At 34.5% G+C, this 11,830-nt stretch overlaps 1 long non-coding RNA gene across 1 annotated transcript in view; it reads left to right on the plus strand.

Annotated features, from left to right (window-relative positions):
- LOC308340553 overlaps nucleotides 1–1,605 on the plus strand; it is a 77,052-nt gene extending 75,447 nt beyond the window's left edge. Inside the window, exon 6 of the long non-coding RNA XR_013966621.1 lies at nucleotides 1,012–1,605. This is a non-coding gene — a long non-coding RNA (uncharacterized lncRNA). The remainder of the gene's footprint in view (nucleotides 1–1,011) is intronic.
- Nucleotides 1,606–11,830: the final 10,225 nt, after the last annotated feature.

Genomic DNA, 11,830 nt, shown 5'->3' on the forward strand with positions numbered 1-11,830 from the left:
CCCTAAAACAGTTTTGTACACCAGACCTAAGAAAATAGATAGTAAACATTCATGGTAAATAATAAGTAGCACATTTCCTACTCTTGTCATCAAAGGCAGAAGATGTTGATTACTAAGCCCCAGGCAAAGCAGATATTCTTACCTTCCCAAATATAGAAGCAGTTCATGGTTAGGGCATGTGGGTGTGTGTGTGTACCTGTGTGTGATTGGTAGAACAGTATTATTATTTTTGTCTAAAGGGCTCAAGGATTTTTTGAAAGATACGACCAAAACTGTTAGAAATAAATATTTCCACTTCACACATAAAAATGGAAATATAATTGAGAAATGAGAACTCTCAGCAAGAACTATATTCATGTATATTTACTTCACAAATATTTATTGGACACTTAATAAGTGATTTGCAAGACACTGTTAGGTTCTAAAATCAAGTTGTCTTGAGTTCCCCTGTTCAGTACTATGAACCATTAACCATAATAAAATTAATAAATCTTTTGCAACATTAACTTAATAATCTCTTTGCAGGGTGAAATTGTATTTATATTTTGTTTGTCCAGGGAAATAATAAACTTTCTATAATCTAGTGCAAATTTGGAACAGCACTGATCACAGCTGTCAAGAGATGGAGAAAACTGGAAATAACTCCCTAATTGATCATCTTTTAACTGGTATATTCACATCACAAACAGGCACTAGCATTGTCCTTTATCAACACTCACAGGGCCAACTGAACACAAATTATGAAGCGAGGAAATGTCAAGACTTATGCTTTCCTTACACACCCCATTTTGTCAACATACCTCAACTGTTTTTAACACCTGCTCTTCAAGATAAGAAAGGACACCACATAACAGATATATATGTATATATAAATACACTCAAAATTGGTACAACAGCTTCAAACTGTCACTATAGCTCTCCAAACCACAAACAGTACCTCCACTTTGCGGGGAGAACAACTGAAGTATTTTAAGCAATTCTCTTGTACAATGGTTTCTTTTCTGTTGACAGTTACTCTGAGCCTCTGCCTTGGACTGAAGGTCAAGGAAACCGAGCTGTAAGGAACTGAGCTGTAACCGCTGATGCCTCTCACCTGCTGATTCCTGTGTGTAATCCCTCCCAGTCATCCATAAGAGGACTCTGAGGCGCACGCTACTGTGCTTTGTGCATTGGTTCCACAGGAGTCAGGATACAAAGGCTCACATTTCACACTTGGACTTCAATCTATGTTTTAATTGTTTGAAAAGAGGTATTTGCCTAAGCATACTGGTACTTCTCAGTTTAAAACTTGGCACTTGCCAAGGTATTCAGCATAGTTTTCATACCTCTGATGAAAAGAGTAAATGGCTCCCTCCTCTCTCAAAAACTGTTCCCCTTCTTTAAAGTACACTGTTGATATCAGTGGTTAATTTAAAAATGAAAATAACCAAGATTTCTTAAAAGCCCCAAATTTATGGTATTGTGACGGACAGAACACAATTTTTGAGGTCAGGATGACCCCAGTTTGGATCCCACTTAGGGCCCATGTGGCTCTAGGCAATTTACCTTATATCCCTGAAATTCAATTTCTTCGCCAATAAAATGGAGAGAATAAATATCAATCTCATACATTTGTGTGGGGTTTAAATGAGGTCAAATGTCTGGCATGTTGTGGACACAGTGAAGATCAGCTCCCTTCCCTAGTGTGGGAAAGAAAACCAACTAAGTACAAAAGCTTTATTTATCATTGAATATTTTTTCTATTATTCTTGAGGGAAATTACCAAATTTAAATGATAATACAGAGAAATAGAATTTCTGAGGCAATTTTAGGGCTCTTTACCTTCTCACATAACACATATAGTGATCTCGGGGTATTTGAACAGCAATTCAAGAGGTAGGAGTAATTTAAATCCAAACAATCAGGTAAGTTCTATTATTCAAAATTCAATAGTAAAATGAAAAAAGTAAGCTACATACTAAGTATCATTATTATCCTTTGAAACCCTGTTTTCCCTTATATCATAAGAAGTCTTCACCTAAAACCAAAAAAGTCTAATGTGTTTACCCCAAACTTGGGAAAAAGAGTAGAACATTTGTCATCATTATAGAAATTACATTTTTTAACTTAAATTCTAGAAGACAGTGAAAAACATCCTGTAGTAATAAAGAGTACTCCTTAATCTCTTGTTGAAGAAGCAAGCTTAAACATCATTCTGTGATGATCTACAGCTAGATAAACTCACAAAGATACATCATTAATGGAGGCAATTGATATAGAGACTCAAATCTCTAGTTCTGGCAGAGACTTCAAAGAATCACAAAAGTCATACTTACCACAAAAACCAGTTTGTAACCATGGCTAACCAAATACCACGGCATCTGTGGAGTCAGTCAAAGATAACAAAGGGGTCATCTCTGTGTCAGGTAAAGAAAAGGGCTCCTGTTTGATACCAACTTTCCCTTTATTGCCTGTTGGTTAGGTGCTCCACAGACATGGCCCAAGGAGAACGGCAGGTATGACATGACTCACTGGATAACACACAGAGTGACAACTCAGAAGCAAAGACTCCAGGTCGCTGGATGTCTTGCAGCCAAGATATCAAGGAGTGGCTATTCTTTTCTGTGCCCCTGACTTCAAATTAATAAATGAAATCTGCTGAGATATGGCTGCCAGTCCTTTGCAAACTGGCACATGGACTCTGAAGTAATTTTCAATCCTAATTCTGCCACTTAGCTGTCTGGCCTATGGTAAGCCACTTTCTCATCTGTAAACTGGGGATTATACCAGTTCCCATTGTATAGGGTTATCAGGATTGCTAACTAAGTTAATATTTGCACTTAAAACCCTGGCTGGTCTGCAGGAGGCTATTTCATAGAGTTTCTCAAATAAAAATAGTACATTTCCCACATAAAGGATTAAGACAGTCAGAAAAATAATTTCAGATGTATGCCAAAATCTTAAACTTCAACTAGGCAAGGAATCAGACAACCAAGTTCTCTAATGACTAAAATATTATTTTGTTTACTTAAATAGAAGTAATAATTAAACTTGTAAGTACATATATGAATAATATATATTTAAATAAAATATGTAAATATATAAATCACATACACTATACATTATTATCTACTTCACTTAATATGCTAATATACAGAGTTCTACTTTGAAGTGTGATGGATTACAAAATCAGATTTAGAAGTATGTAGTCTGTGTGTGTGTGTGTGTGTGTGTGTGTGCATGTGTGTGTGTTTGTGTGTATAAACAGAATGTTTTCATATAGCTCATATTTCTATCCCAAAATTAACTAGTTAAGATTATGATTGTTGACCCTTGTCAACACATCATCTCTACTACATTGTTTCCAAAGAATAAAAATCTGAGTTTAGAAAGCTGGCTCTGCAAAGCAGAGTCACTGAATAAACATCCTATATATAAAGAAACAAGATTATGATGTGGTCTTAACTTGAAAGAATCACATTTGTGGTCTTCAAATATGCTTTCCTTTTACATTATTTTTATGATAAGATGCATTTCCTTCATGCATTAAAAATACTGCAAGGGAATGATTTATAAGGAAACTTAGGGACTTATGGACTCTCATAATTTATATTAGAACTTTCAGCCTGTTTTGTGCATGTAAACTTCAGAATTCTTCACTCTCGTTTGCAATTAGGAGTACTGCAGAGCTGACAAGTGGCTCCAGTTGCTCTCCTCTGTGAATGGGTGTCATATTTCTACTGACGGACCTACTGGTGGATATTTGAACATACATACTGAAAGCATCATGGGGGTATTTTTTGTGTTTTTTAATATTATATTTGAAATTAGACTATAAATTTTAAAATATGTAATTATAACCTAATGACCAATTCAATGATAAAAAACAAGGTATTGAGTCAACAGTTGTTTTACTCAAAACCATACCAAATAATCAGTTTAAATGATTATTCCTGTTTTACTCATTAAATTTATCAAATATTTAATTGACAAACAGCATCTGATTTTTACAATATATAAAGATACATGTCTCAAAAGCTTTAGTTTTTCCTATAGTTTATGGTCAAATTTACAGAAGTGAAAAGCACTGAAGAACTATGTTTAATTCAATTTAGTTGAATTAAATCAATTAACCTAGTGGTCTGAGATCTTCCTTGTGGAATAGAAAGAGTACACTGCTATTTTAGTTTTACTTTCAACCAATTTTTAGTTTTAGTTTCCTCTAGAGTGGGAGCCATGTCTGATTCAGCTTTCTATCTTCTCAGACTTTTATCATATATTATGTATAAGTAAAAGTATAGTAACTCAAATGGACAAGTTGAGCTTGCTCTAAAAGGTGCTGAACAACACCAATGCGTTTAAGTTATAACCATGGTATTTGAGATACAGGTACATGGACTACACATCTTTTTCTCAATACTGGAAAGTAACAATTGCATTTAGAGAAGTAATGGATTCATATGTGGGGATACCTACTCTCTAAAAATTTGTAGGTTTTTTCCCTATCTCTCCCAATAAGAAGTGCTTCTTGGGAATTATGACCTTCAACTTGGGTAACACACTATTCATTAAAACACATGCACACACACACACACACACACACACACACACGATAAACATCCTACCTATTTCTTTCTTGGGCTGGCATTTTTTTTTTTTTTTTTGCATAAGCTGAAAATGGTTCTTCAGCTATAAGAGCAGTGTAATACTGAATTCAAACAAATTGAAATCAGAGCTCTCAAAAGGCATATTTTGGAACCACCAAAACACTGACTTCAGAGTTTAGATAGGGGATCACTGACGAGTAACATGTACACAATGCACATATACATGTTTGCCATATGCAAGGATAGGATTTAGTGCCTAAATTAGTTATTTGCAGCTAATGACTAAGACTAAACTTTGTTTAAAACTAAGGCATGGGTGAGTGGGTGCCTGGGTGGCTCAGTTGGCAAAGCATCAGACCCTTGATTTTGGCTAGGGTCATGATCTCAGGGCTGTGAGATTGAGCCCCATGACAGGCTCCATGTTGGGTGTGGAGTCTGCCTGGGACTTTCTCTCTCCCTCTCTAAAATCATCATCATCATCATCATCATCATCATCATCTAAGGCATAGGATACAGTCTGCTTTAGTATAATAAATAACAATGATAACTGCTTCATTGTAAGGAAATCCCAGATAAATTGCACATAAATGGTATTTTTAATAATTAGAAAACTGGTGCAGTAATCCAGGAGAAATTGGATGAGGCTGAACTTTTGTAATGTTATTGAGATCAAAGGGAAGTGGACAGTTTTGAGACACAGGTGATAGAACTGACAGGTCCTGATGATATACTGGATGTAGGAAAGAGGGAGGAATGAAAATAATGATCAGGTTTCATGTCTGAATGTGTGAGCGGGTAATTGTACTATTTACTGAGATCAGGATAAGATTCAGATTTGGAGCTTGGAAAGAGGGAGAAAACTAAAAAGATGAATGAATTTGGGATATGTTTGAAGTTGCATGGAGTGTCCAAATGAGAATATCTAGTAAGCAGTAAGTCATTGATATGATAAGGAGTAAGATTGAGTATAAATTTGGACATATTAGAACATAGGCAATCACCAAAACCATGGGTGTGTGTAAGATCACTCCAGAAGATAATGTAGAACAGTAAGAGGAGAAAGCATAGAAAAATGGTTTGCTATAACATTAAAATGATCACTAAGAGGCAACGCCTTATTGAAACATTGAAATATTGAAAATATATGTTATGATAGCATTGCGATATTGTTTAACAGCAATAGTGTACAGCTGGGAGGGTGTAAATTAATTTTGCTTTCTAACCCCTTCAACATCCTTCAGTTACACAGTGTGGTTTCCTTACGTTACCACACAGAACTCCCTGAGCTGTTGGGGCCAGTTGGTTTCATTTTATGCCAGACAAACAAGCATGTGGCACGAGGTTAAATCCTCCTCACCACACATCTTACTTTTTTGTGTTTTAGAAAACATAGACCTACAACCAAGCAATTCAATTAGAATTATAAAAATCTTCTAATTTCTCATAGATAAATATTTGTGTAAATGATGGATATCATACATGTTTCACAACTGCCCATTTTTCAACTTCCGCTCCAGTTTTTTTCCGTATTAACCTACAAGAAAAGAAATAACTGATTTGAGTTTTTGCTTTTTTCCTAAGCTCCGTGTTTTTTTTAACTCTCTTTTATTAAAAGAGTGCAAGACCTCACTAATCATAGGCTCTTTACCTCTGTTCTTTGTCTGATCCTAACAGTTAGAAAAGACATTCTACAATTTTTAAACTCTATATTGAACTTTATCAAAGAAGCAGGATTCTATGTATATCTTTTGAGTTAATGTTAAACTAAACAAATATGCCACAAATAAAATAATCCAGGTCATACATGCTATTATATACGATTCTTACACTATTTTCCAAGACTATTAACATTCTAATAGCTGCTAAATACCATTATGAGATTGGTCCATTTTTTTTTGGTAATGTTTGTAATAGTTCAAGAAATCTGAGTTATCTCATAATATCAAATAGATGAATCATTCCTATCCCTGCCATCAAAGCCAGGCTTCTAAATTAATTTTTTAAGTTATTTCTCAAATCTGGCAGCCTTATGAAAAATGCCACGCCCCCTTCAGTTTTACACACAAAGAATTAATCTTCATTTATGTTTTTAGACATTGTATAGTTCTCCATGGAAAAGCTGTTGAATCTTCCTTCTCAGCTATTAATATCACTAATAGTTATAATTTTAAAATATGTCTATCAGAAAGTCAGATTGTTTCTGAAGAAAGGCTAGAATGAGGGCATAGTGCTCACTATGTGTGGATATAAGACACTTCTGTGATCTTTGGTATCATGAGATATTTTTTACTTTTTCTGCACTTAAAAAAAATTAAAATGACATGCACTCTCAGAATATTTAAGGCAGGCACTAACTCTGAAAGTCTTAGGTTGACTGTGGAATTAAGAACCACGTAAGGCTGGATACTTCTGAAGTATTTTCCTGGTATGTTTTCCAATAAAGTATAAAGCTAGGTTGAAAATTTCAAGAACTGTCATTTAAGAGAGTAATATTCAGACTCAGGAAAATAGTAAGTAAACTAATACTTTGGTTTGATCCCCCCCAAAAAGTCCAGTTGTTTCTTCATGATCAAGTGATTTTTTTTTTCACCCAGAATGAAAAGAGCAAAGCATCATTACCTATCCGCTCTATACTCCTACTGGTCTGATTTGTTTTCATTAGTATCATTTCATTCCTTTTTGTAAAGGAATGATGCATGACTCAAGGAATTCGATGATGACTGTGATAGGTCTGAAGTCCCAGTATTTCTAATCAGGCCTGGTGGTTCAGTATTTTCTTATATACTGTTCATTACAAATTGAAGGAAATATTTTCTCTGTCCTTTGTGTAAAATAATAAAAAATATTTTAATATATTTCCTTTCTATCTCCCTTAATCTTAAATGCTGATGGGCTAATCTGTCATAAACGTTCAGTTCCTAGGTTACCACAGGACTACTTGTGTTGCATCTGCTGCACTGTCATTTAGCAGTTTGCTTGTCAACCTTCCTTTGAACTAGGAACCCCTCAAGGATAAGAATGGAGGCAGAACAAATGAATGTTCATCTATATAAATGCAATATCTGAAAAGTACCCAGCTCATAACAGGCAATGATAATAAGTGTTTGCAGATAAATGTACTAGGTAGACTAAATGGATCATGAAAGGATTAATTTAGAAAGAGAATAGGGAAGCAGTATGTAAAGTTATTAGAGCATGGCTTCTGGCACAATCAACTGTAGGTTTAGCTCTCAAATCCATCATTTACTAGAGGTATAAATGGGGCAAATTATTTAGCTTTCCTGAACATCAGTTTTCTTTCTCCAAAAGGGGGATGGTAATGCCTGCCTTTCAGGATTACATGAGGATTAAAGGAGAAAATGTATATAAAGCAGTTATCACTGAATGTGGCTCACGGTAAAGCTTTCAATAAATGACAACATAAACAAAATGAGTTTAAAGAAACAAATATTTCTAAAAGGAGTATTTTTTTCCTTACTCATTGTTAAAAAGGAAGTGGACTTTTGATTCAAAATAATCAACTGAATACCCTTATTTTTTATCTCACCTCTCTCCCATAAACCCATTTCAATGACAGTAAAAACTGACATAAATAATAAATCTCTGATAGTGCTAAAAATAAAATGTCAAGAGAACTTAAAAAACATAGTTACAGTAAGAGAAAACAGATGAAGAACTATTATCCAAAATATATGAAGAACTCTTAAAAACAACAAGAAGAAAATGAAGAACCCAGTTTAAAAATGGAATAAACCTGAAAAGATACCTGACCAAAGAAGATATATAGTTGAAAAGTAAGCAATGAAAAGAAAATCAACATCATATGTCATTTGGGAATTTCAAATTAAAACAAGATGCCACTACATAACTATTAAAATGATACAAGCCAAAACACTGACAACACTAAATGTTGGAAAGCACATAGAGCAATATGAACTCTCATTCATTGCTAGTGGGAATGAAAAATGATACAGCTACTTTGGAGATAATTTGGCCATTTCTTACAAAACAGAACATGCTATTACCATGTAATCCAGCAATCCTGTTCCTTAGTATTTACCCAAATGAACTGAAAATTTACGTCCACACAAAAACCTACACATGGAAGTTTATAAAACTTTATTTATAATTGTTAAAACCTGGAAGCAACCAAGGTATCCTTTAGTAGGTGAGTGGATAAATAAACTGTGGTACATCCAGAAAATAGAATATTATCCAGTGCTAAAAAGAAATGGGCAATTGAGCCAAGAAAAGACACGGAGGAAACTTAAATGCATATTACTAAGTGAAAGAAGCCAATGGGGAAAGACTACATATGATATGATTCAACTATAGAACAAAACCCAGAAATGGCAAAACTGGAGATAATGAAAAGATTAGTAGTTGCCAGGGGTTGGGGGGAAAGGAGGAATGAATAGGGCAGAGCACAGATGATTTTTAGGGCAGTGTAACTAATCTGTATGATATTACAATGGTGGACAGATATCATTACACACTTGTCAAAATCCATAGAATGTACAATGCCAAGAGTCAACCCTAAGGTAAAGTATGGGCCCTAGGTAATAATGATGTATTAGTGTAGGTTCATCAGTTATAAGAAATGTATCACTGTGGTTAGGAATGTTGATAGGGAAGTTGTATGTGTATGTATGTGTAGTAGGGATAGGGAACTCATCTTTCCACTCAGTGTGGCTGGGAAGCTAAAATTGCTCTCAAAAATAAAATCTATTGGGCGCCTGGGTGGCTCAGTGGGTTAAAGCCTCTGCCTTCGGCTCAGGTCATGATCTCAGGGTCCTGGGATCGAGCCCCACATCAGGCTCTGCTTGGTAGGGAGCCTGCTTCCTCCTCCTCTCTCTCTCTGTGCCTGCCTCTCTGCCTACTTGTGATCTCTGTCTGTCAAATAAACAAATAAAATGTTAAAAAAAAATCTACCAATTAAAAAGAGAAAGCAAATATTTTCTTTTATTTAATTAAAATATAAATGCATGTGTTATTTTTTTTCAAAACCAAAACAAAAAATCCTGGTTATTCATATGCAACATTATTTGCTATTATTATAGTTTGCTATCTTAGCTTTGTTAAAAAATCAATCTGCAATCATATAGTGATATTAAGGGCATCACTTCCAAATATTGGACATTCTATAATTACTGGTTTTTTAAGAAGTCTCTTCATTGATTTTTAAATATTCCATCACATCCCCTTCTCTCTTAGGGTAAAGTATTTCTGAGTTTTCTCTTGTGTTTTGAGGTAGCACAACTTCAAACATACACAGCTAAGTGATAAATTCTTTTATAGCTTATAAAATGTACTAGAGATTAAATTTTTATTAGTGCATATCCCCTGCAGTATAGAAACAGGAGCCTTATAAATCAATCTATGTTAGTTAATGGTTTTCTTCTGTAAACTGTTACCTGCCTTCGGTTCCTATTTTATTGTTAAACACAAGCAACAACACCTCAGAAATGACTCAGACGTATCAGTGTATCACTGCAGCTCTGTAGAAATGAATTTATAGATTAACATTCATCATTTTTATTTCCATGGAGAAGCAATTAACCATTAATAGTAACCTAGTTTAAACCTTAGTCATTAGGTCATTTGTTTTCTTCATTGCTATGTCTGACCCAAGATGGAAATTAAAATATTGACTTAATTTTTACTTCTTATCCTAAGTTTCTGGACACATATTTACAACTCCAAATGTTACTGGATTTGAATCCATAATTAAAATGTGGCCTCAAGAAAATTTCCAGAACAGTGTTATGTAACAAAAATAAGACATGGAGGTACAAATAGAGATTCTGTATGAGAACAAGATAAAAAAGAAATCTAAAAATCTTCTTGTATTTCCCCAAGCTAAGTAAAGAGAGAGAGAGAGAGGGCCTCTTGGGTGGCTCAGTGGGTTAAAGCCTCCGCCTTCAGCTCAGGTCATGATCCCAGGGTCTTGGGATCGAGCCCTGCATCGGGCTCTCTGCTCTGCAGGGAGCCTGCTTCCTCCTCTCTCTCTCTGCCTGCCCCTCTGCCTACTTGTGATCTCTGTCTGTCAAATAAATAAATAAAATCTTAAAAAAAGAGAGAGAGAGACAGAAAGCCAAAATTATTATTAAATAAAAGAGATATAAAAATGGAGAAAGATGCACTATCTAAAATATTGTTTGGTATACAACTTTGTAAAGACATTGATTTGCTGTGACAACCTAGGTTTCTTTATTCCAGTTTGGTAATTTTTCATGAGATAGTATAGGCACAAGGGATGATTACCAAGGTAGAGAGGAGAAGTGGGCTTGTATTAAAGTGCATAGACAAGGTAAGCCAGTACTTGTGATTAATCATAGTTTACCAAAAGGAAGAAAAAATTGCTATAAATTCTTCTCTTACTTTTTGGTTCCACAGAATTTACATTTTTGTTGCATTATGGTCTGAAAGTTGTAAGAAATACAAATTTATAATCATAAAATATTTGTAATATTTTATATTATATTTATAATAAAATATTTATAATCCTATCTAGATCTATTGTCTATAATCAGACTATCTACAATGACAGATCAAGTAATTAACTCAATGTCTGAATAAATTGTCTAAAAATATATAGTGGCTATTCTCTGGTTCTTTAAGAACTTGGTTTTGTCTACCTAATATCTCCTTTTTTAGGATTCTACCCCAACTCCATCCACAGCAATCCTGATTAGTTATGACATTTAGATTGGGTGTACCACCAACCTGTACATCCTCTCTTTCCCCAGCCTCAGTGGAGTTCTTCACTAAGCCTAAATGCTACCTTCCCTAGGCCATGGTGATTTATTCAGAGGTGGGGAATGTAACCAAAGGCAATTCTTCCCAAGAGTTTTGGCAGAGATATCTGCAAAGATATTATATGATTTCAAAAATATACAAGAAGAACATAAAGAATTGTAAGCTATTTGGGAGGAGATAAAGGCAAACTTAAATACATGGAAAAGCCTACCATGTTTCTGTAAAGGGTAGGAAGACTTAAAATTGATAAAAATATTCTCTCCAAATTAATACAAGTTATTCATTTTAATCAAAATGAGAAAATATATAAACATGAGAATGTTCGGTTTATCTGAAAGGATAAATGCATCAGAATAATTTGGATGAAAGACATGAATTAGATTTAAGTGTAAAAAGATTGGAAAAGGGCTATGACCCTCAGTTATGACGCTAGTCTTAAGTGGGAAGTGATTTGATTTACCATGGATCTCTATATGGTGTAGTTT

Source organism: Martes martes (genome assembly GCF_963455335.1).
Source record: "Martes martes genome assembly, chromosome: 3".
Taxonomy (NCBI): Eukaryota; Metazoa; Chordata; class Mammalia; order Carnivora; family Mustelidae; genus Martes; species Martes martes.